General features: G+C 47.6%; 2 long non-coding RNA genes across 3 annotated transcripts in view; both read right to left on the bottom strand.

Moving 5' to 3' along the window:
* The window catches only part of LOC120315177, a 55,831-nt gene extending 54,862 nt beyond the window's left edge, over window positions 1-969 (bottom strand). For both annotated transcript variants that reach the window (XR_005558615.1, XR_005558616.1), the window contains exon 1: window positions 699-969. This is a non-coding gene — a long non-coding RNA (uncharacterized LOC120315177). The remainder of the gene's footprint in view (window positions 1-698) is intronic.
* Window positions 970-1,075: 106 nt separating this feature from the next.
* LOC120315252 lies at window positions 1,076-14,283 on the bottom strand. The gene is made up of 2 exons (XR_005558633.1): window positions 13,982-14,283; window positions 1,076-1,257 (listed from the first exon to the last, which is right to left on the bottom strand). It is a non-coding gene; the product is annotated as an uncharacterized LOC120315252 (long non-coding RNA).
* Between the last annotated feature and the right edge of the window lie 11,461 nt (window positions 14,284-25,744).

Below are 25,744 nucleotides of genomic sequence, written 5' to 3'. Positions count from 1 at the left end.
AGAATTTAGAGGGGGGGGGAGAAGAAGGAGAGCCTTGTAACCAAAGGAAGAAAACTAGGAAGAGGGGTGGTGTAAAAAAAGCCTGGCGGGAGGGGAGGGGGAGTGGCGGAGAGCAATTCCATCAACTGGTAGAGGCCGGGTGTCTAGATTAATCTGCAAAGGGGCCTTGTTGAAGAGAGTTCGTTTTTTTCGGTCTACAACCTAATCCCTCGACAACTCCCACCCGATTGTGGCTGTTCTCCGATCTCTCTTCCCCCCCTCCACTCCTTAAGTTTTATGAAGTGGTTTTTTTACTTTTTGAACTTCAGGTTCCAAGCCAGTTTTATCAGAAGCACCTTTTGATCAAGGGGTTTGATTTGGCTTTTTTTTCTTTTTCCTTCTTCTTCATAGCTGTGCTGTGGCTATAAGAAGCCATTCTTTTAAATGCATTTGGCAGTACCTCCTCCTCCTCCTCCTCCTCCTCCTCCTCCTCCCTGCCACCCCCCCCCTCAGCAGGTGCCTGCTGGTCTGTCCTTCCCCACCCTCCCTTTTCAAAGTCACCCCGATTCCTAAAGGTTCATCCCCTTTGATGTAATTGCACCGTAAAGAACCAAGACATCAAGGCAAAAATCTCTTGGAGAAAAAAAACTACATAAACATCAGCCAAAGAATGAACAAGTTAGGAGAACAGGTACAACTACTGACATATAAAAGGATACCTGTATTGAAGAAAGGCTAGGCGAACTCCTTGACCATCAAGTTTTAAAGACCTGGTTGATCAAAAGAAAAAAAAAAGGAAAGAAAAAGAAGAAAAAAGAAAGAACGCTTGGTCTGCTTTGGCTGCCACCGTGCTCCTTCATTCCTCCAGTTGTGTCCACAGGCCACGGTGTCTTCCTTCTCTCTCTTTCTTTCTTTCTTTCTTTCTTTCTTTCTTTCTTTCTTTCTTTCTTTCTTTCTTTCTTTCTTTCTTCCATCTCTCAGTTCCCAGAAGTCCTTGGAAGTCATTTCTACTTTCGGTTATCTAGCTTTATGATGGCTTGATAACACTCATACAGCTAGATAACCAAAGAGAGAAACGGCCCTCCTGCGTGAGGCTTTTCTTTCTTTCTTTCTTTCTTTCTTTCTTTCTTTCTTTCTTTCTTTCTTTCTTTCTTTTTCTTTCTTTCTTTCTTTCTTTCCTTTCTTCTTTCTTTCTTTCTTTTCTTTCTCTTTCCGATGGGGCTGGGCATCAGGCTGAACGGGCGGTGGCAGAGCACGGAACGCTTCTGGATCTTCGAGCTGCCATCGGGGAAAAATAAAGGAGAAAATAACCATATGGATACATGCAAATACATAAAGGGGTGTTTTTGAGGCGGAGGGCGCGAAGAGGGAGAGACGCAGAGAGAGCGAGAGGGATGCAGCCCGCTCCTTCAGCAGGTCGACCGCAAGATCTGACCTGATCTGCAGGTTTGAAGCTGGGGGGGGGGGAGGAAAACCCCCACCCATCCGGGGCGCTGCCTTCCCCTGTCTGAGCCGTTCCGTCGCGCGCACCGGCCGCCGCTTTGCATTCGGCCCACCCGGCCCGAGATGCTTTTCTAATGTGAATCCCCCCTCGTTGGGAAATGACGTCAGCCCGGCTTGCACCAATGGCTGGCCTGGCATTCAAATCATCGCTGCTTCGCGCCCCTTTGAATCCTTCCCTCTCCCCCCCCCCAAAAAAAAATCCACTTTCCTTTGCTTTAAAGGCGTTTCTTTGAAACCTGGCAGAGAAAGCCGCCCGTGGTCCTTCTGCCTTGCCCGCCGCCCTTCTTCTTCCCTCCCTCCCTGCGCTTCAATTAACGTAGAAATGGTTCCTGCTCACAGCTATGGCAGGTCTTTCAATGCAATACCACTTTACAAGGCCTTGGTAAGGCCACCCTTGGACTACTGCATCCAGTTTTGGTCAGCACGCTGTAAAAAAGATGCTGAGACTCTAGAAAGGGTGCAGAGAAGAGCAACAAAGATGATCAGGGGACTGGAGGCTAAAACATACAAGGAGCAGTGGCTGGAATTGGCTATGTCCAGTTTAACGAAGAGAAGGACGAGGGGGGACAGAAAAGCAGTCTTCCAATATCTCAGGGGCTGCCCCAAAGAAGAGGGAGTCAAGCTATTCTCCAAAGCGCCTGAAGGCAGGACAAGAAGCAACGGGTGGAAACTGATGAAGGAGAGAAGCAACCTAGAACTAAGGAGAAACTTCCTGACAGTGAGAACAATTAATCAGTGGAACAGCCTGCCTCCAGAAGTGGTGAATGCTCCAACACTGGAAGTTTTTAAGAAGAGACTGGACAACCATTTGTCCGAAATGGTATAGGGTTTCCTGCCTGAGCAGAGGGTTGGACTCGATGACCTCCAAGGTCCCTTCCAACATCATTATTATTATTATTATTATTATTATTATTATTATTATTATTATTATTATTATTATTAACTCCATGGAGGGGGCTCCGGTTGGCTTCGCAGATGGCCCCCCTCCTCCCCCCACCCCCGAATCTGGAGACTTAAGTTGAACCCACGAGCCGGGTGCGTGCGCTAGTCTGGACGGGATTCATAGCCACCGCGCTGAGCACGTGTGGATGCAACAACGGTTCGCTCCTTGATCTGCTTAGGCGTTTGGAGGTGAAGGCGACCTTCCTTTCATTACACCCGTGGCACGAATCCTACTACCGGCCAGAGAGGGGGGAAAAATGTGACGGCCCTTGCTTTGAGGTTTTCACTTAAAACCATCCAAGATTGGTTTTAAACACTGTGAGTTAAGGTGCGCAAGGATGGGCTGGTGCTGGGTTAGCTAATTCAGGATCCCGCCACCGTTATTACTGCTGCCAGCACCCGCGTTGGGAGGATCCCCAAGTTTGTGGTCATTTCCGGGCATCTTTGCCAGCTTTTGACGGGACCCTTCCTGGCAGGCTGAGATCTTCTAAATCTTATGGAAGGGTGGCCTACAGGAGATCATCAAAGCAGGGGTGAAAAGCAGGGTGACCGAATCAGAACCACCCAGCCCTGCTTTACTCCTCTCTTACTGTTTGGCTTGTCTCCAGCCCCACCGGAATGCTTCCAAGGCCCTCCAACTCAAGGGGGAAAATTTCAATTCGGGTGCTCAGACGATTGAGCTCAATGGGGTTAACATCCATTCCAAGAGGCATCTCCATGAACGGATTTACTCCCAGATTCTTGCTCTGAATTTTAAGGAGCGGGACCTCAAATCCTATTTCTAGAATCAAAGTTAGGGTTTCTAGCACCCAATGTGAATAAAGACAAGATAATGTTTAGCCAAGGCTTAGAAATCACCGCAGAACAGAGTTTAGCCTTTAACCTGGTAAATTAGCCTTTTCTCTCAAATTATGAACAAAAGATTTAGTTTGGTTTCACACTATGTACTACAAACAAATAACAAACGGAGGTTAACTTTAACTAAGCCTAAAGTGGATGGGTGGGTGAATGCATTTGTTACGATTTTAAATGACCCTCTCTCATTTTCCCAAATACATTTATCTTCATTTCTAAAATGTTTAAAATGGAAGGGAGGATACAATAAACCTCAAAATATTTTTTTTCTCAGTCCTGAAACAAAAAAAATCTCTATATTCTCTCCTTCCCTCTCCCCCACCCCTCCCCGCCCCAGTCATATTTTACGCACAACCAAGTGCATAAATTTTATTCCACTATCCCAACAAGGTGTTGAGAAAAGACCAATTCACAAACCGGCAAACACCACCCAGAATGGGAAAAGAGGGGAATGAGATGTTTTTAAAAACGATGCTTGGGGTCTTTTCCATCATGGAATTTCTGCCACCAGGCCTTATCCAGCTTCAAACAGTTTAATGAGCTTACTTTGGGCCAGATATATTTAAGAATATTGGGCTAATTCAGACTCTCTAACTGTAATCTCTGCTTTGCTGTCACCCAACCTTTCTCAACATGAAAGACTCTTTCTCAGAATTGGAAGGCTGAAAGTCAGGATTGTGGTCAGAAATGAATGAAGAACTACAGAAGTCAGTTTAAGAGTCAATTCAGTCTGGAAGTCAAGGTGCTGGTCTACTGGAGATGTAATCCTATTTTAGGCACAAACTGAGCAACTGTGGGCCAATCCCTCTCACTCAGCCCCAGGAGGAAGGAAACAACAAACACCTCTCAAAAATGCCACCTAAAGAGTTGTGTGGACTTGTCCAAACAATCATCAAGAGTTGAGACAAAATGGGAAGCCCCAAAAAATAAATTTAATTTAATTTAATTTAAAAAAAAAAACCCAAACAGTGTGACTTGGATGAGATCTCAGTCTGCCAACTTCAAGTCCTGTCTTTTTCTGATATCCTCCACACTCCGGAGTTGCCAACTTTAGGAAATCTGATGTTAAGTGCTTTTGCATTGAATGTGTTATTAAGGGCCCAATGTCTATTAATAACATCATCATTAAATCAAATCAAATCCAAAAGTGAAAAAAAAAGTCCACAATCTTTTTTTTACTCAAAACGTTCTAAATTCTCGCTGGATTCCTATTGGCTTACTCTGATTATGATTTGTATTTATGTGTGTTACTCTTTTTTTATTGTTTTTAAACCTTTTCCGGAGAAGTTACTACTTTCAGCACCACAGCCTGTGCCTTTTCAGGCGTCCCCATGTTTTCCAAAGCAACTTCACAAAAATTCTGTGTAAACCTTATTCTCTCTGGGCACCTACACAGCACCTGAACACAGGAAAAAAAAAATCTAATAATGGGATTGTTCCCCTCCAAAACATGAAATCTGGATTACACTTATTCTATCAAATAATATGTGTTTTAACCCACCCAACCCTTATGCCTAGCTATTTGTTAGTCTGGAAGTAAATCCTTTCGGTTTCCCAATCTTTGTCTTTGGAAATTGACAGGACTGGAATGGCATTTTTTTATTTCCACACCCCCAGGCAAAACACACACACACACACAAACCATAACTAACCTTCAGGTCCAATCACCAGAATTCCACATTCAATAGGTGAGGATCTTAAAAAGGGAAAAAAAACTGACCACCTGCCTGGGGCCAATCCATGAGCTATTTCGGCTGATTTAAACCGAGTTCATTTCTCTAAAGTTTAATTTCTCTAATTTCTCTATCAAGATAGCTGGATGTAGCAGGCTTAGCCTTTCCTGGCTGGGTTGTCTCTGGGTGAAAACTCGCTTGTTTTCTGATCTCAGGGCTTTTTCCCTCTCTGAACGGGGCTGCAGTTTAGGTTTAGCTCCTCCCTCTCCCCTCCCTCTCCTCCTCTTCCACCCTCCCCTCCCCTCCCCTCCCCGTTCCGCTTTGCTTCAGAGCGAACCCAGAAACCCCCCCCCCCTTTTTTTTAAGTGCAACGCTCAGCACGGAATAAAAGAAGAATTTCGCGAGCGCTTTGGAACAGTAGCGCATCTGTCCCAAAGGCCGTTTTGCTGAATTATGGGCCCGTTTCCCCACAATGGGGTTGGATGGGACGCAAAATCTGCGACTCGGGTTAGGAGGGTGGAGGAGAGCAACTATTAATAAATGGGCTACTTTGGGGTAGAGAATCAAACCGCGTCTTTTTCTCATCCTCTGCTCCACCTTTGCGCCTCTTTCTACCGCCCCCGACCGTATGTTCAAAGGCCGATTGGAAAACCTGGCCTAAATTAAATTTCCCGAGGCCCACAAGAATAATCCTGGGATAATATGAAGAGATTTATTTTCTCGGTCAAAATGCAGGGCTAGAGAACAGGAAGCCAGAATAACTCGGAAGGCAAAGCCAATTTCTCCCCCCTCCCCAAATAGGAAGACTCAGTTTAAAAAAAAATGCGTTTGGATTAAACACTTTTGTCCTTTCCCCGCCCGCGTTTTTTAATTTTAATTTTTATTTTTATTTTGCTTGAAACTTAAGCTGAAACTCAAAACTCAAGCTCCAGCACTATTTGAGAAATTGTTCCTGGCTGTTAAAAAAATGTTGCTAGAAGCAAATATCACCCAAGGTTCCTTCCTTCCTTCCTTCCTTCCTTCCTTCCTTCCTTCCTTCCTTCCTTCCTTCCTTCCTTCCTTCCTTTTTTCTTTCCTCTTTTTTCTCTTTCTTTTTTTCTTTCCTCTTTTTTCTCTTTTTCTTTTCTCTTTCTCACTTTTTGTTTATTTTATCTTTTCTCTTTTCTCTCTCTTTTTTCTTTCTTCCTTTCTCTTTCTTTTTCCCCCTCTTTTTTCTCTTTCTTTCTTTTTTCTTTCCTCTTTTTTCTTTTTCTCGCTTTTTTCTTTTATCTTTTCTCTCTTCTCTCTCTCTTTCTTTCTCTCTCTCTTTCTTTTTTCTTTCCTCTTTTTTTCTTTTTCTCGCTTTTTCTTTCTTTTATCTTTTCTCTCTTTCTTCTCTCCCCATCCTTTCCTTTCCCACAGCTGCTTCAGTCAAAAATCCCGCACGGTTTCGCTATTGCGAGAGAAATATTTTTAGATTTACTTCTCAAACTACCCTGGCGGCTTGGAAGAACAGAGGCCCAGTCGAGTTGAACACAGGAAATAAAGAACTAGCCAAGGTTCTGCAGTTGTCTGCGAACTAAAAATCACTTCTGCAATTCACAATAGCTAAGAGTCGTTTCCTGCGCCGTTTGGTTCTTTTTGTGTATGGGGGGGGGCGAGGCACTTTTATCCAAGTCCCCATTTTTCCTCTGCAGGGCAGTTCTCGCTTGGGTGGCCCCAAAAGCTGCCTTGTGCTGTATTCGCGTGACTCCCTTAACCCCCGGCGAGCTCAACCAGGGTTTAGCCAATGCCTCCAATCGTCTGAATTCTCACCGCCTCTTGAGCGCTAAGGCTCCGCGGCCGGATTCGCAAAGGCCCGCAGGGGGAGGTTAAACGGTGGTTAGAAGCTAGTCCGCACACCAGCATCGCCCTGCCTTTTAAGGACCATTTTGCGCTCCATTTAGCTTGGGGGGGGGAGCGGAGAGCGCAACCTGGAGTTCCTCTACCACGGAGCTTTCCTGAACTGAATTCAGGACTGGGTTGACCAGTTTGGGGCGGGAGGGCTGTCCCCAAACCTCGGAGTACCGAAGGGGAACCCGGCGCCCGAGTCCAACAGGCGATTCGGGGTTTGTACCCGGCGCCGCTGGCTCAGCTGCTCGGCCCTTCCCGGCGCAACCAGCCAGCACCTTCGCGGCCCAGCCTGCCCCCTTTCCCGCCCCGTGAAACGGATGGGAAGAGCGCTGCAGAGAAGCCCTTCGCTCGGCCCTGCCTGCTTTTTTTCTCCGCGGCTGAAGCGCGCACAGGAGCTCCCCCCGCACCGAGCTCGGTCCGCGCAGCAGAAAGCGGCCCCCGGTTGGATCCGGAATCCAGAAAGAGGCTCAGAGGAGGCGTTAGGGACGCCTCGGGACCTGGAGCCGGCAAGCAGGGGAGAAATAACGACGGAGGCGGCGGGCAGGTCCCCTTTGCCCCTTCCTTTCTGGGCTGCGGTCGTCGGGAAGTCGGACCGCGCGCCGCGGGGCAGGGCAGGGCAGGGCTGCCCCCGCTGGAGCTGCAAAACTCCCGACGCTAATCGGTAACGAAAAGGAGAGTTTGGGGGGTCGCGCAGCCGCCGCCTAGCGACCCTCCGGATTTTGCAGCTCAGGCGTTGCTCTAGCTGAGCGAGGCGAGCGGTGGAGGGACTCAGACCGAGCGGTGTGTGTGTGTGTGTTAGTGCCATAGAGGAGAAGAGGGCGAGGGGGCCCGTGGATGGCTGAGCAGAGGGAGATCTTGGTGGTCGCAGCCTCTCCCCTCCTTCCAGCCCACCCCACTCCTGGCTTCTCTCGTCCTTGCCATGGGGGGGGGGAATGGAGGGGGGAGGGAACCTCTCGGAGAACTTGCTTGGGGCCCATACAGCTCTGCTCACACCCCTGCAGGTAAGGTCAGTTTCCCCCCTCCCCGCCGGCGAGGCTTAGTTAGCTGAAGGGAGAGACGACGGGGGGGGGGCTGCGGTGGTCCTGCGACGGGCACAGCTCAATCGAGCCTTTCTCCCCCCCCCCACACACACAGCCCACACCCCAGAACCGGGTCACTGTAGGCGCATTAAATTAGAGAAGGGGATTCAGGTGGTGTAACAGGATAATCAGAGCGAAGGGTTTCAGCGGGGAGAGAGCCAGTTTAAAAGACAAGAAAGGGAAGCATTCATAATATAAATAAATAAATAAATAAATAAATAAATAAATAAATAAATCTTTAAAAAACCTCAATGAAATCCAGGAACCGAGAAAGAAAGCATTCTTTCGGAAGAGGTGGAAAGCAATGAGTTACGGCAAGGATAGGAGGTTAAAAATTAAGAGAGGAAAAAAAATACCTAATCAGGAACAAAAAGTCTTCTTCTTATGCCAAGTCTTTTCCCCACCAGATCCCTCCCTGGGCAGCAGGCAAAATAATCCACCTTACTGGTCAGGCTTGCCGACACATCTGAAGGCCTAAAGCTGGTGGTTCCATCGGAAAGACCTTTGGAGGCAGGAGCCTCCCCCCCCCCCAAAAAAAATCCTACAGCCCCAGAAAGATACAGGAGGTTTTTTTGGTAGGTCTGGTTTTTCCTCCCCTGGACCAAATTTCCTCCCCTCCAGCTGACCACGAGAATAAACCTGCCAGAACTTGAGGGTACTGACCAAGGTGCTGGAAATCAGCCACCATCCACCCCCTTTCTTCTCTGTAGCTGATGCCTGGAGCGTCTGTTTGATCTTTGTCAATCTTCACCATTTCTCCTCTAGCACCAGTAAAGTGGTAGTAAATACTGTTCCATTTGTGTTATTATTCCAATTAGATTTAAAATCCTCAACCCTTCCTCCCTACTCAAGCCGGGAGGAGAGAAGCAAAATACAGTCCTCTCCAGTGCAAGACCAAGAGCGAGCATCCTTGCATTTTGTTAATATCAGCAGAAAAATCCTTTCTGTCTTGCAGTGAATGAGCATGCCCTAGTAGAGGGTTAATCCCATGGGGGGGGGGTCTTGATCTTATTCAAAGCTTTGTTTCTTTCAAAATAATGAGGAAGGAAGGAAGGAAGGAAGGAAGGAAGGAAGGAAGGAAGGAAGGAAGGAAGGAAGGAAGGAAGGATCATTTTCCAAAGCTGAAAAAGGAAGTGAAGTAATTTCACAAAATAGCCCACCTGAGTTAGTCACCTGTGGTCAAATCTCGACGCAAATACAAGACCTCTTTTGCATGGACCGGGGTAGGAAAATATTCAGTATCAAGGAGGACTATCCTTCATGCGGTGCTAGCAAGGAAAGACAAGAATCTTGTGGGCATCTCTGCCCATTTTCACTTGTGACTCTGCCTCCTTGTGATTCTGGCTCCACCCACTAGTCAAAACGCAGGCTGGTGGGTTGAATGGAGACCAGTCCCATCTTGGAGGAAGGGGTGATAGCAGTAGCATTGCCGCATTTGATCTTTTGATTGGCTCTTGCCAATCTCCTCTACGTGAAATGAAAGACCACAAATAAGGGGTTATGGGTTACATCACTGGAGATTTTTTTAAGAAGAGATCGGATAGCCATTTGTCTGAAAGGGTATGGGGGGGTCTGAAAGGGTGTGGGGATAGACTGGAAGACCTCCAAGGTCCCTTCCAACTCTTCCTCGGTTAGGGTCGTGGCCAACATTCCTCTAAGCCATGTTTGGCGACTGCTCAGATTTCTAGGGCTGAGGCTGGAGGTGGGCTCTTCCAAATCCACCTAAGTTGGCCTTGTTGTGACTCACTGGTCTTCCAGCAGAATGCCCTAGATGTGCATAACTCAGCAGAGCCCTTGGTGGAAAGGTACAACTGGAGATAAAGAGGCAAGGCGGCAGAGACCACACAAGAAGGGTATTGGAATGGAAGCAAAGGAGGTATATGTTAGCAGCCTACTAATAGCTCCCTAACTTCTGCGTGGGCTTTTGGCCCAGATCAAAGGCCAGGAAGTTCCGTGAGCGCAAGGCATTACCCAGTGGATAACTAAACCATGGTTTGATCCTTTCTAGGCTTCCAGGACCCTAAACTAAACCACAACCGGCTACCCTTCTCTGCTGCTCAGCCTGTTGTGGGAACCGAGCCAAGAGGTGGGGAAGGAGGGGGAGGGCATCTCTCTCACCCCTCCAGCAGCTGTGAAATATTTTTTTGGGGGGAGGGGCAATGGAGAATGGTTCTCTCTGTGCCCTGGGCTGCCATTTAGCTTTTGTTCTCGAGGCCAAGGGGAGCTTCAATGGCAAGTGTGCCCCATTGAAGGTTGCCCAGCTCCCTGGAGTAGAAAGACAAGTTGCATTCACACATGCAGCGAGCCCCAGTTCCCTTTCAGATGCTCACTAGGCCACAACAGGGAGGTGAAGGTAGCCACAGCTGTGGGATTTCGCCCTGCAAAGCTGACCAGCCCTTCCTCCCTCCCTTGTTCAATCTGTTTACACAAGCCAGGACTGATACAGGTGTGCACCCCAACACACACATCCACCTATTGTCCTTCCTGCACCGAGGGTTCCCACCCACCCCGTCTTCCCTTCAATCGTATCAACTCTCCCATTGAGAACCAGGCCTCCGGGTTGCAAATGCTTGCTTTTTTTGCAATCACCACCCACTTTCCCAGCTCACATTCTCCCTGTCCCTACATCTGATGACAGGGATCCTTTAATTAGGAAGAAGTAACCATGAATACCACCACCGTCATCCCCACCCACCCTGGAAGACTCAGGGGTGTGCGAGCAGGCGTGCCCCGTTTGGCAAGCTTACATTATTTAAAGCAGAAGGTATATGGGGGGTGAGGGAAGAAGACAGAATGATGTGAAGAATAGGTTGGGGGTGGCGCAATGAAGTGAGTAGTCGGTGTAAAATGAAGCCTCCGGAATATCTCAGCCATGCAAAGAGCAGAGAAAGGGTCCTTCTTTAAATTGCCATCTCTGGCCGGGGCTGATGGTGGTGGAGGGGGGTTGTTGACGGGGCTCACATTATTGCAATTATGCTGTCAGGCCGAGAATGAAAATACTATCTCCACCCACACAATCAAGGCTGAGACCTATCTGATTCCAAAAAGCAATATTAATACTACTACTACTGATAATACAAAGGAGGTGGGTATATCTGAAGGTAAAAAAAGATGAAGGAGAAAAGGCCAAACAAAAATAAAAATAAAATCCTACTAGGTAAAAGGCAACCAAAATTAAACCAAGGTATTAAAGGAAGGGACCTCTGTCCACTATCGTTCCTTGCTTTCTTAAATCCATGCAGTGGGTAGAACTAAGGTAACATGGAAGTGAAATACCTATATAATATATAAAATTTAATATTGGGGGGGGGTGCTGAAAGCTGGCAGGTGGCTACATACAAGAGGGTGTCCCATTTTCATAGGATCTCAGTGGCTGTCTTCCTCCTTGTGAATAATTATATAAACTATTATTATGTATCAGGATCAACTTTTTACAGAATGAATATTTTGAAAGGTTCAGTTTGCAGAGATAGAATCCGAGAGTACAGTTCAACTTATAGACCCTCCGTGCAGGAAGGACAATTATATAATAAATATAATTAGATGCACTCTTTCGGTTGGAATAATTAGATGAACTCTCTCAGTTGGAAATTAAAGGAATCGGCCTTGATATAACTGTATTCTTGGATTCTGTCTCTGCAAACTAAACCTTTCAAAATATTCCTTCCCGTAGAAAGTTGATCATAATACATCATAATTTATATAATTATTCACAAAGGAAGGAGCCATTGAGATCCTAGGATAACGGAACCCCCTCTTACATGTAGCCACCTGCCAGCTTTCGGTGCCCCCCCCCCCAAAAAAATTATTATCTTTATAGAAGGAGGAATAGTAATAGTAATAATAGGAATAGGAATAAACTTATACATACAAATTACACATGTAAATCAACCCTAACACTTGCAAGAGGCTTAAGAAAGCAGGGCTGTAAAATAACCCCTTGCTGCTTCTTTTCTTTTCAAGAAATTCTTTGAAAAGAAGTGGTAAGTATGCGAAATAGGGTGGGCTGCTGTCCTTGCCTCCCACAACTTCTTGTGGACACACCACACTCCAGAGGAAGGAACAAGAATCCAAACTGAAAACAACAACAACAACAACAACAACGCCCTCTTGAACCAGCGGTGCAACTTCGAATCAAAGCTATAGCAATGAAACCTAATTCCGAATAACGGGCTCCCAATGAAGGGGAGAAGCAAAGGGAGAACTATTGAATTAAATCCAGATTTGGATTCTGATTCCCTTTGCTGAGGAAGGTTAATAATTTCTTTGAGGTTGAGCCTCTTCTCGGGTGCTGATTTTTTTTTTATTATTTTAATCTTAACAACCCGGAGAGTCACAAACCCCGGCCTCTCTTGAATATTTGGCAAATATATATATATACCCTTTACATTCTAAGAGCTAAAATTCAAATTGCCAACTAGAATAAAATAGGCTGTTTGTTCCCAAGTTCGCCTCCCCCCCCCTTCCCATTATCCATCCATCTCTTCTGCCCCTTGGTTTGCCCCTCCAAATAAAATGCACACCGAGGCATCCTTCCTGGCGCCATCCCTTGTTGATGGAAGCCAGTCTGGAAGTGTGCCTTGGGGCCCAATTCTGAATCTACTGGATCCCCTTGAAGAAATATGTGGGGTATTTGCTCTTTCCGCTTTTCAAAACTGCACAGACAAGACACACACCCCCCCAGAGCAGTATACATTCAATGGGGACCTTCTCCCAAACATGCTTAATGTGGGCTATTGAAATAATCCCCATCCACATCTTTGAAATAAATTACAACTATCGCCTAGCCAGTTGGATTGGATTTGCACACAGCTACAGTAAAATACACGCAGACACAGACACAGATACAAAGACACCACACACACACACACACACCAAACCTGAGCAAGGTTAGCGCTAGCCAGCCTTGAGAATGGAGCTGCTAGCTCTTAGTTTTCACCTCCCTGGGAAAGGGCCTGTGTGAACGAACGCGCCTTGGTTTTTTTTCAGGAAGATGAACCAACTGGAGACAAAGTCACAGCTCTGTCAGGACCCAACATCTCAAGCAAGGGAGAAGAAGACCTCTTTTGACCCCTTCCTTTGCCAGCAGCTTCTCTTTCACACGGTCGTTTAACGGAGCACACACACACACACACATGCTTCTGGGGGGAGCAGAGCAGGGAGAAATGTGTCACCTGGCCAGTTCTGTACCTAGGGATACCCGGAACATTCAAGCATCCAAAATCTTTGCCCTATGCCGCCTCCCCTCGCCCCCATTACTCCCTGAACCCAAGACCGCCTAGGCAACCCAGAACGATTGTCCTCCTTTCTCTCGGGCTGAGCTCACACCGCACCACAAATCCTGAACCCCGCTATAAAAGGAAACCAACAACAACAAGAACAAAATCGCCATTCCTCCGTTGGCTCAAGAGGAGATGCCCTACTCAGGATGAGGGCAACGAGTTGGCCTAGTTCGGACAAGAGGCTGAGACAATGGCTGCGTTCCCACAACACGCTACACTGCGCGCTGTCAACGACCCAACCCCTTTTCCACCTATGCTAGCGTGTTAGGTGAACCCCGGCTGATGGAGCTGTTTCTTTCCTTCCTTCCTTCCTTCCTTCCTTCCTTCCTTCCTTCCTTCCTTCCTTCCTTCCTTTTTCTTTTTTCTTTCCTTCCTTCCTTCCTTCCTTTTTCTTTTTTTCTTTCCTTCCTTCCTTCTTTCCTTTTTCTTTTTTTCTTTCCTTCCTTCTTTCCTTCCTCTTTCTTTTTTTCCTTCCTTCCTTCCTTCCTTCCTTCCTTTTTCTTTTTTCTTTCCTTCCTTCCTTCCTTCCTTTTTCTTTTTTCCTTCCTTCCTTCCTTCCTTCCTTCCTTCCTTCCTTCCTTCCTTCCTTCCTTCCTTCCTTCCTTCCTTCCTTCCTTCCTTCTCCTTGCCCCCGCATCCCGGTACCCAACCCAAGGCCGTCTCTCCCTCTCTCTCGCCACGGGTGGCAGGCCCCAAGAACCGGCGCGTTTCCATTCCGCCGCTGCCTCCCTCTCCGCTTGGGAAGGAGAGAAAAGGCGGCGGCGGCGGCGAAAGAGCGAGCGAGATGGGCACTTACGCGCGGCAGCCCGGGCGACGGAGCGCGAGGCATCCTTCTCCAACCAAACGCGCCACCCGAAGCCAAGGAGCCTCGGGCGCAGCTCGGGAAACGCCGGGCGAGCGGAGTCAGTCCTTTTCGGTGGGCGGCCAGGCCGGTCCTGGATGCCGCGTTGCCCTTCCACCCGACCCCCCTTCCGCCTGGGCCCGCTTCCCTCTCCGCTGGGTCTGGGCAGGGGAAGCTGCCGCCTTCCACCCCCGCCGCTGCTCTCCTCTTCTCTGGGTCGGTTTCCAAGATGCCTGGCAGGCTGCTGGCAGGCTGAGAGACGTCAGAGCAGCCGCGTCTTACTCCAGCCAATCGGAGGGGGTGGAAGAGGAGGAGGAGGAGGAGGAGGAGGAGGAGGAGGTGCGGAGGGGGAGGGAGGGGGCGAAGAGGGGAAGATGCAGGCGGCGCGCTCGCGCATCCTTCCTCCCCCCCCGCGCCGTAATTAAGACTCTGATGGGGCTCCGATTAAAACAAACACATGTACAGATGCATGATGGCGCATTTGGGTTGGGAAGAGCCACTGGCAACGAGGGCCGAGCGGCTGGGAAGGGGGCGGTGGCCGTGGAGATCTTCGCCGCTTCCTCCCAGCCAGATCCCAGCCCGTACCACTCCCTCCGGGGCTAAAGGGGAATGGGTTTAATCCCGGGCTGGGGGCTGGGCTTTGAAATAGGGGCTGGGGTGGAATAAGGAGACCATGAGGTGCTCAGCAGCGCCGACCTCCCGCCCGGTTTTTCGACAGGCTGGGAAAAGAAAGGGAGTGGAAAGAGAGAAGGGGAGACGGTGGGGGAAGAGATCTGGGCGGACTGAAAGACTTTCTCCATTGCAGCTTTTTGAATTAGTGTTGGGTGCCCACAAAATCATTTCTTTCTTTCTTTCTTTCTTTCTTTCTTTCTTTCTTTCTTTCCTTCCTTCCTTCCTTCCCTTCCTTCCTTCCTTCTCTTTTCTTTCTTTCTTTCTTTCTTTCCTTCCTTCTCTTTTCTTTCTTTTTTTCTTTCTTTCTTTTTTTCTTTCTTTCTTTTTTTCTTTCTTTCTTTCTTTCTTTCTTTCTTTCTTTCTTTCTTTCTTTCTTTCCTTCCTTCCTTCTCTTTTCTTTCTTTCTTTCTTTCCTTCCTTCCTTCTCTTTCTTTTTTTTTCTTTCTTTCTTTTTTTCTTTCTTTCTTTTTTTCTTTCTTTCTTTCTTTCCTTCCTTCCTTCCTTCCTTCCTTCCTTCCTTCCTTCCTTCCTTCCTTCCTTCCTTCCTTCCCCATTGACGTTGCCACAGGCACTGCCCAGAGGTTGAAAGGTCGGACAGGCTGGATCCCCAGCCAAGAGGAACCGTAAGAAGGGCTGCGGAGAAGGGGCTTTTCACGCCCTCTCCATTCGCCCATCTACCCAAGGTCCAAGCCGCCGGCTTTTCATTTCCCCGACTGAGTCAGAAATTCTAGGGGAGGCTCGGAGGCTTCTCAAGATGAGGTTTAAAACAGAGGGGAGCGAGAGAGGGGGCGAGGGAGGGCACACCCTTCTCCCCCTGCCCTCCTCCTCTCTCTCTCTCTCTCTGCCTTGTCTCCCTGCTGTCTCTCTCTCTCCCGGGTGTTTCCCAGGCCCATCAAAGGCGGAGGGGGAGGTTCTGCCGTCTGAATTTGCCAGCGGAGCCTACCCATCCATCAAAATCCAGACAGAGCGCCCAAGTTCACGAACAATCAGTTTAACCCCTTGCAGACCTGGTCAGTGCTCCGGCTCTCCCAGGCCATCCTCCCACCGTTAGAGTAACGCGGGGCGGAAGGAAGTGTGTCTAAAGCAGAAGCAGCTGCAGGCGAAGTTCATTCTCCGAGCCTTAAAAACGCTTCTTCCGAGGCTTTTTTTTGTTTTTGGCTTTGTCTGTGGCCTCCTGTAACCCTTCCAGACCCTTGGGGGGGGCGAAGGGGGGGGAGAAAGGGGAAAAAAAGAACCAAAGGATTCTGTTGGCAAGCTATCAATTTCGTAACGGATTTGTTCCTTCAACTTCCCCGTATTATTTTCCAGGTGCGCCAAAAATTTGAAAAAAATAATAAAATAAAATCATTTCCTCTTGTGGTTTTTTTTGGGGGGGGGGGTGTTGCAATCTACTTTGATTCGATCCTTTTCTCAGCAGTTCTCTCTCTCTCTCTCTCTCTCTCTCTCTCTCTCTCTCCTCCATCCCATCTGCTTAAGAGAGACCGCTGAAATAACTGTTGTGTTATACAATTAAAAATAAGAAAATAAGCAAATCGCTCCGGGATTATAAACCCTGCGGTCCCACCCTTGTTTCATGGCAATTCGGCGGGACTCGCCGCTAGGAATGTGTTTCGAAGGCTTAAAAGCGCCCGAAACACACCGACCCTACGCAGAGTCACGAAAGCATCCAGGACGGACAATGTGTATTAAGAGGGGGCAACGACTCCACGCGGAATAGCAAAGAAGACGCAACATTTTGCAAATGGCTTTTTGGGGGATTTAAACGCTCGCCGTTGTAAGCGAAACCTTCCGAATATCTCCGGAGGCGACTACAGACTAGAGACTTTTTACCTCCCTGTCTCGGGTTTATTGGGCGACAACCGGTGGAATAAGCTTCAGTGGAAAAAAAAACCAAGCAGAAAACACGAGGTCTGCTAACTAAAGTTTTCAAAACGCCCCAGAAAGGGGCAATGGCTTTGCTTTGAAAAAGTGTCCTTCAACGGTGGGGAAAACCTAATCGATAAATCTTCAAGCGTCCTTCTCCACGTCTGGACTCCGCTGATTTGCCCAACAATGACTTTGCCAACAGTTTCTGCGCCTGAAAATCTTCAGGATCTCCGCTCCGTGAGCTTTGTCCCACGGGGGCTGGAAGAGAGAGGCCAAACGAATTTTTTTTATTTTTTTTTTTAACCAGATCTTTTCGGTCTGTTTCGTTTTCCTTTCTCTTGCCTTCCACGCAGGCCGGCCTCCCACTAGTGAAAGTGTCCTGAGCTTTTTACTGCTTCCAACTTCTTTTATGCCTCTACTAGACCGGGGCTCCTTTGTGTCTCCGGCCCGCGAACTTAGGGACAACTTGGTGACGGTGGTGGCGACGGTGGGCACTGACTGGGAAGTGTTTCGGCCCGCGTTCTGGAAAGGGGAGGGGGCGGAGGGTAAAAGGGACCCTTGCCAGACCTTCATGCGTGGCTGGTAAGGAAGCAATTCGCTTACACACACACACACACCCCACAGGAAAGGGTTTCTCTAGGCTGGCCTTTATGGCGAAAGAGTCTAGGGCAGGGCGGGACCCGGCGAACTCCAAGAGGAATTAAGCGGCTGGGTAAAGCCACACAATCCTGGAATAGCTTGTCAAGGCGGTTGCTCCCTCATCCCCGTCCCACCCCCATCCCCAGGCCAAGCCACGGTTTACTGGGGAAGTAATTCGGCTTCTTCTTCCCCCTCGACACGCACATACACACGCGCGCGCGCACGCACGCTTCAGGCTTTGACCCAGCACTGCACAACTGAAGAGGCGCCGTTTCGCCCCCTCCTTCTATCTTGGGGGGGGGGAAGCGGGCCTTAACGTGCGTGTTCAAACTGCAGATAGGAAAACACGGGAGGAGGGCACGCCGCCGCTTCCAAACCGTGTATTTAGCATAACCCGGCCTCCCCTTTGCTCCTTTCCAAAGCTGGAAAGGTTGGGGGGGGGGGAAGAGACGCGCGATCCAAGTCTTAGGTGAGTTTTAGAGGGAGCCGTTCAAAATCTCGCTCTTTTCCGGCTTACTTGCATCCCCAGCGGAGGGAGGGGGGCGAGGGAGAAACGCGAGGTTGGTTGCCCGGAGTAGCAAAACCAGAGTAAGGTCCCTTTGAAAGCTGGAAAGGTTGGGGGGGGGGGAAGAGACGCGCGATCCAAGTCTTAGGTGAGTTTTAGAGGGAGCCGTTCAAAATCTCGCTCTTTTCCGGCTTACTTGCATCCCCAGCGGAGGGAGGGGGGCGAGGGAGAAACGCGAGGTTGGTTGCCCGGAGTAGCAAAACCAGAGTAAGGTCCCTTTGATCCAGAGAGCTGGAGAAAGTGTGGAAGAAAGGAGAAGAGATTTGACTTTTCTCTTCTCTTCTCTTCTCTTCTCTTCTCTTCTCTTTTCTCCTCTTCTCTTCTCTTCTCCTCTTCTTTCTTTTCTTTTCTATCAAAGCTTAAATTGACCTCCTCCCCCCCCCGTAAGTGGAGAGAACCAACAGCCAGAATCGCCTCGTCTGGCTCTCTCGCCTTGGTGGCAATCAAGAGTCAATCAACATCCTTCAAGTGGCTTGTTTGTGAGAGAGGTGTGTGTGTGTGTGTGTGTGTGCGCGGGGGGGGGGAAGGGGAACACACACGCACGCACACAGACACACAAACACACCCTAGACGCCTTTGTATGCCCTCGCGGCCAACGCCTCCCGACCCCGAAGCCCAGGCTGCGTTCGCGCAAGGAGCTTAACCAGCTTCCAAGTTTAAAAGGTGGCCAGCCTGTTCCAAAAATTTAGCCCCGCTTCAACCTTCTGCTTGGGCTTCCTTCCTTCTTTCCCCTTCCCCCCTTTCGGAGGCTTAGCTCCGGGGGCGCGGAAAACCCACCGACCTCTTTGCCGCGGTGAATTTACGGAAATACTCTAATAAAAGCGCCAAGCGGCGAGGCAAAGGCGCAATTGGGTGTGAACGCGCCTCAAGTTGTCCCAGGCGCGGCGCGTGGGGTTCGTGGGGTTCCGGCGGTGGTCGAGGGAAGCGGTGGGTCTCTGGGGTGGGCGCTCGCCTCCCCCCTCCCCAGAGCCCCTCGGCGCCGCCACTCTGTCCCAAGCGCCCCCTTCTGCACCCGGGGTCCTTCGAAATTAGGGAAGCGCCTCTCCAGGGATAGGGAAAAGGGGGCGAGGTGGGAAAGAAACAGGAGCTTACCTTCCATGGATGCTGTAACTGTTGGACGGGTGGGCGCTACCTTCCTTTCTTCTTCCTCCGTTGCCTCGTTTCAGTTTCTCTCTTGAGCGACCGCTGAACAGTTCCCACGAAGGGAGGGACCGTCTTCTCCCCCCCACACCCACACTACCTTCCAGGCTCTCTCTCCCCCCTATCTCTCCTCCCCCCTCTCCCTCTTTCTCTCTCTCTTTAGGACTCTTGTCTCCCAGCAGAAAAAACGAAAGCCCTTTCTCTCTCCCCCCCCCAAAAAAGAGGGGGGCAGGTTGAAGCTGGCTGCAGGGAACTGTCATTTGGGGGGCAAGAAAAACCCTGCGAGATGAAGCTTGGTGGGCGCCAAAGCACCCCTCGTCCATGGCTTCCCAAAGGGCCCCCACGTGCGTCACTTATAAACCCTTGAGCGGCTCCATTTCTGGGGAAGGAGGGGGGGAGGAGGGAAATATTCCTAGGACGGCTTTTTGCCCAATACATATAAGGAGAGGGACACTATTGGGGGCGGTGGGGGTCCTTTGTTTCTTCCCGGAGGGAGTGGAGGGCAATAATTTGCCGGCTTTGTGGAGAACGCAAAGGGAAAGTGGGGGGAAAAGAGGGGGAGACACCTTGTAGAAAGGAGTCTGGATGGGCTGAGGGGGTAAAGCTGGCAGCCAGGACTGGAGCAACTGCAGTGGGGATGGAAGCTTGAAGAGATAGTAGGTAGGGAAGGCAGCCAGCTCAGCCTCTGGGACAGAGGAAGAGCAGCTCAGGCCTTGGCTGGTTTTCAGAAAGGAGGCCGATGGAAAGACAAGATCCTTGCAGGAGAAGGAGAGCTTTCCTGCCCTTCTCTTACTCCAATCAAACCTAGCAAAGCCTTTGGGGGAGCTGGCTGAGTTACCAGTGAGAAGGCCTGGCTTTCCAGCCCAGCCCGCAGCAGTTAGTTGACTATTCCCCATCCTTGCCAGGCTAACTCAGGCCTAGCCAGGCAGAGGTTGCCTCTGATTCGCAGGCTAAAAGAACAACATTGTTGTTGTTGTTAATTGCGAAGTCGTGTCCGACCCATCGCAACCCCATGGACAATGTTCCTCCAGGCCTTCCTGTCCTCTACCATCTTCTAGAGTCCATTTAAGCTCCTGCCTACTGCTTCAGTGACTCCATCCAGCCACCTCATTCTCTGTCGTCCCCTTCTTCTCTTGCCCTCCATCTTTCCCAGCATCAGGCCCTTCTCCAGTGAGTCCTTCCTTCTCATTAGGGGGCCAAAGTATTTGAGTTTCAACTTCAGGATCTGGCCTTCTAAAGAGCAGTCGTGGTTGATCTCTTCTAGGACAGACCGGTTGGATAGCCTTGCAGTCCAGGGGACTCGCAGGAGTCTTCTCCAGCACCAGAGTTCAAAGGCCTCAATTCTTTTGCGCTCAGCCTTTCTTATGGTCCAACTTTCACAGCCATACCTTGCAACTGGGAAAACCATGGCCTGGACTATACGCAACATAAATGCCCTTCTCTGCAGGACATGATAGAAAAATAGGAGGAGAAACTGGTGGGGCCCTCAGTAAGCACTGGATAGCATTTTGTTCTGGCTTTCTATTTCTTCCCCAGGCCTCTCTTGGTGGGGACCGAGGAAAAGAGAAGAGCTGGGTAGATAGAAGAACAGCTCTTAATAAATCTAGGTGTATTATATACGCAAGGTGTGTGTAAATACAGATGCATGAATGTATACTATGCTCCTTAAGTGCCCTCCCAATTTTGGGAGCAACACTCCAATCGTTATGTGATGCACACCCATCTTCAGGTATGAGTCTCCGAGCGTGTGAAATACCTAGATAGTAGGTATGGAAAGGAACAGAGTTCTTGCCTGCAAAGAAAAAGATCAAACTCAGATGCAGTTCGGGAAGACTTTATTAAAGGCACGTTTGACCTCTGCTGAGTTGTTGGCTCCTGAACGACCTTATATTTCTGTAATGGGAGAAAATCGTGAGCCGCATGGAGCTTCTCCAAGGTCCTCTTGGAAGTGAGTTTAAATGAGTTTTATTCCCCATTTCCACATCAACTGGGAGCGGAGGGAATAAAATCAAAGAGCACGAGTGAAAACTGCAGGGATGAATCAGACCAGAAAGTGTGAAAGAATGTCATTTGGGTTTTCTAAAAGAGACTTGAAAAAAATTCTCTTCTCCTTGTTTGGCTTTGCCATGTGCTGGTTGGTATTATTATTATTATTATTATTATTATTATTATTATTATTATTATTATTATTATCGATCATCGCACAGTCAGCCAGATGTTCAGACTGGATTTGGCATTTTGTCTACCTATCGAGTCCTTACCCAGGACCTGGGATAGGCAGATGTGGATGTTTGATGGTATTACAGATATCGTCGCAGGATGGAAGCAGTTCCTAATAAGGCTGCCTTTTGCAATTGACTAATAGCGAATTTGTCAATGCCAATGGTGTTCAAGTGGTGCTCCAGTTGTTTTGGAATTGCACCTAAGGAGCCTTATTATTATTATTATTATTATTATTATTATTATTATTATTATTATTATTTATAAAATCTGACCCCTGGATGAATGTTATTGTATTGTTTGTTTGTTAAGTTATGTTGTGTTTTTATTATAAACCGCCGGGAGTCCTGCGGGAGTGGGGCGGTCTATAAATTTTAATAAATAAATAAATAAATAAATAAATAAATAATTACTTTTTAATGAAAAACATGCATTGGGGAGGGGGAAAATTCACCCTGCATCTTGATATAAGTGGCAGGACTGCCAGGCCTAAGCAGGATACATTATAAGATGGAGACGAAATCATCACACGGGGTCTGGTTCAATAACTCAGTGGGAGAGAGGGATAATGGGCATTTCCACTGCCTCCACTCAGAGGAAGAGACCCAGGATTCAGCCAGAAAACCAGGCCTTGGTAATGCAAGAGGGAGGTCCAGGCAGATGCTCGGACCCGATGATGTTGGGGGGGGTGCCTCTAGGAGCATCTTTGGTCTAGTTCCTGCATTTCATGAAATGCACCTTTAGCTGAAAAACCAGTTCAGGTCCTTAGTTGACCTTGCATGAATTCCCCCCCCCCAAAAGAGATAAGCAATGTAGGGAATAGTTTTGAACTTGGATAGGGCACCACCAGAAAAGAAGAAGGAAGAAAGAGGAAAGAGGAAGGATGAATGAGGAGGAGGAGGAGGAAGAAGAGGAGGAGATGATGATGGTGGTGGTGGTGGTGGTGGAGGAGGAGGAGAAAAATATGGCACAATCTGGACCATAGTGTTGCCAAGAAAGCTGGTTGTATTATGTATTATGTCTTCTCCTGGAAGTGCCTTGTTCATCTTCCTAACAGACACGTTGACCAGCATGTCTTCTTGATCTGACTGAGGTAGGAATCCTCTCTCCTCCCCCCTCCTTTTGGAATACCCCCCCCTTGTGAAAAAGGACAGGGAAATAATAGCGCTTAGTTTGAGGGAAGCTCTTGATGGCCCTCTTCCCTGCTTACTGACCACCTTCAGGTTCTCGTCTTCTGCTGAAGCCTCGGCGGGGAAGTGTGGTCGAGGTTAAGCAAACTCTCTTTCCTCCTCATGGCCCAGCATGCTTAGGGTAACTACTTCAAGGTAAGCTGTTTGTTTTAGCCTTTCCAATCTCCCTTCAAGGCCTACCAAGATTTGGTCATGGTTTCCCAGTTTGTTTGTTTTTTTTTTCTTCCCCTAAGCGAGATTTGCTTCCACGGGCATTGAATTTGTCTTGGTAACCGTTCCAGGATGAGATCTTGACCTTTCTTTCCTTTTTTTTTTCCTGTCCTAAGGCTAAGAATGGCACAAACATAAAAGAAGCAGTTCATTTTGAAGCAGTTGCTTGGATATGGAGGCCTCTGCAGTTGCTGCTTGAAACGAGAGCTTTCATTTGTTCTGCTGCCATAATTCAGTGGCCAGGTCTAAAGAGTTATTCCAGTTTATTTGTGAGGTTCAAAACAGAGGGGGGCGGAATAACGCAGGGGAGAGAATAGGCTTCCTTGTAAAATGTAGCAGGTAGCTTAACAAGCCCCTCCCTGCCCCTGCCCCCCAGTAGTGGACTTTTCTAGGCATTGTTTGCTTTGCTGGACACTTTACAAACACAGAGATCACCGGATCCCCCAGCAGAAAGACAGATCACTCAACACCTTGCCTGGCTTGAGCACTTGAAAATAGCTGGAAATTTGTTCTCAGACCGTGTAAAAAGTTGGTCCTTCATCCAGACATGCCAAGATATTGTGTGTGTGTGTGTGTGTGTGTGTGTATTGTTTGCTGCCTGCTGTTTGTCTCAAGGGACTCACCTTTGCTTTTCAAGAAACTGGTGGATAATAACTGGTGGGTAATGTTTGTGCAATTGTGTCCTCCCCCCCCACAAAAAAAACTAATTATGCCATCCCTAAATTCCCCTACAGGAAAATGTTCACGCGAGAAAACACTATCCCCGCCCTATGTTTTAATAATGGAGCTGGGTTTTCTGCTTAATTAAAACGTGTTGCTTAAATAATAATAAAAGTCCGGAGGAAATCAGGCAGAACCTGTTAAATATTCCATAGGCCGCTGTGCTTATTTTGTTTCAAGGCCTGTTGCTGTAAAGGCCGGCTTTAAAAGGCCGAGGACTGAAGGAGAGATCTGAGTTTTCGGAGTGAAATCCCACGAATTTGGAGGGGAAAACAAAACAAAACAAAAAACTCCAAAAAAAAAAAACATTTTCTTTGACGGCAGCGCCGTAGAGCGAACTGTGTGAACAAGAGCGGCATCTAGCGGCCTCCTTGGGAATTGCACCACGGTTATTCCAAATTTTTATTTCGTTTCATTTGATTTCCCTCCTCCCTTTCTTAATCTCGTTTGACCTTCCGCGACCCACTTTCTCTTCCCAGACGCCGTGAAATTTGTTGCGCTTTTTAAAATACAACCCTAAAGCTGTTATAATACGTGGGGATCATTTCCTTCTCCCGGCCCTTCGTCTCTTCCCCTGGTGGGCGAACTAGAGTGGATTCATTCGGCAGACTTTTCTGATAAAAATGCAACCGTTTTGTGCTGTTTTGGGATTACTTCTGATCCCTTTCCCCGGTGGATTGTCCTCCCTGGTTTTTTTTTTTTTCTTTTGTTGAGTTTTTGCAAGAATTGGCCGTCGCGAAATGTTTATATGCCTCTCCTTTCTACAATTTATGCACAAATGCACACACACACTCACACACCCCTCCCCGAATATTTATTTGGATCTTGCGGTTTCGTTCCTTTTTCATTCTTCCACGTTAAATACAGTAGAAAAAAAAATGGAGAATGCTTGCAAAAGTGTGGGAACCAGGAAAAAAAGATGCGAAAAATAAATTTACGGACCCGTTTTCAGAGAGGGGGGGATATATATTCTTTTCCTGTGGTGACTGCTATAATCGAGTTTTCAGCTCGTCTGATTCTGGTTTGGATTCTTCACGATTTTAGAACGAGATGTTTTTTTAAAAAATGAGTTGGTATAATTTCCTCACCACTGCCTTGAGAAAGCTGAATGGTAATGTCTGTACTGTGAAATCACACAGTGTTTTTGAACCCGGAAATCTTTCTTTCTTTCTTTCTTTCTTTCTTTCTTTCTTTCTTTCTTTCTTTCTTTCTTAGCAAGTAAATGCACCTCCTCGAATTTTCAATTAATCACTCCAGATGAATTCACAACAAAAAAAATTAGGATCTTGTGGCTTATGCCCCAAAGTTGCATTTTCAACAGTTATGTAGCGCTCCAAATAATTATAAATAAGCAACTCACGCCCCCCTGTCTTAAATTTATATGTTAGTATTCAAAGACTACTTTATAGCTCTGGATTTTTCTGTCATATTTAGGAATTCTCAGATTGATAAATGAAATTTCATTAAATATTATAATCCCGCCTCCATCAAAGTCTTTTTGCCAGGCTGGTATTTGGGTCAGTTTGGAAGAATTAAAAATCAGCAAATCGGTATTTCCTTCATAAGTTTCAAAGGTGGATATTTACTCCCTGCCACTTATCTGTGTGAAATTGGGAAAGCTGTGTGGAAGTTCAGCCAATACATTGAATAGGGGCTTCACAGTTTATATAATATGGTGCCTAAAATTATAAGAACTAGCTTATATTACCTAAATTCACTATCAAGGTACTCTGCCTTTAAAGATTAAAAAAGAGAGAGAACATCTTCAATATATTACTTGTTTTTGTTCACGGAAATGTAAGGTGTACTAACATCCTATAGTAATTATGATGAAGCATCTAACGAACTGAATCTCCTAATGAACATTGGGGGGAAAAAACCCAAGTCATCAATCTGCAGTGAAGTGGATCAAATCTTGCTTGGTCCAGATCTATCTTCACAAAATGGGCTGTATGAAATCAATGAACTGGACCCTGTAATCCCAGATGCTTTGGGGAGATCCTGAATCTTATACTCACACAACCAGCGTAAATCCTTCCAGCCCCTTATTCCAGGCTGTCTCCTTTTATTCTGCCCAGCTTTGAGGATTGATTCAGTAGGGCAAACCAAAAAGTAAGGCCACCTCTTTTTTTACAGAACTATTAAAAATTTCGTGAGCAAAATTCTGTCTCATGAACAATTTCGTGAGAGCAGCAACTAAGTTCACCATGTGTACCTTATGCTGCTAATATTAAGAAAATGTAATTAAGTTTGTCTGTAAGGAATATGAGTGCAGTTCAGAAGATTTCCAGGCTCACAATTCTTGGGGAGGGAGGGAAGGAAGGAAGGAAGGAAGGAAGGAAGGAAGGAAGGAAGGAAGGAAGGAAGGAAGGAAGGAAGGAAGGAAGGAAGGGGGAGAGGGAGAATTGGAGTAAGCATCTCTATCTCTAGATGGTTTGTAATTTTAGGATTTTACCAAGCATAAGCATCCAGCATTCACCAATATGTTTATGATGA

Source organism: Crotalus tigris, unplaced genomic scaffold (genome assembly GCF_016545835.1).
Source record: "Crotalus tigris isolate CLP2741 ecotype Arizona unplaced genomic scaffold, ASM1654583v1 scf7180000019068.10715455, whole genome shotgun sequence".
Classification (NCBI taxonomy): domain Eukaryota; kingdom Metazoa; phylum Chordata; class Lepidosauria; order Squamata; family Viperidae; genus Crotalus; species Crotalus tigris.
The sequence above is the reverse complement of the archived record's forward strand: the minus strand, read 5'-3'. Positions and strand labels throughout refer to the sequence as shown.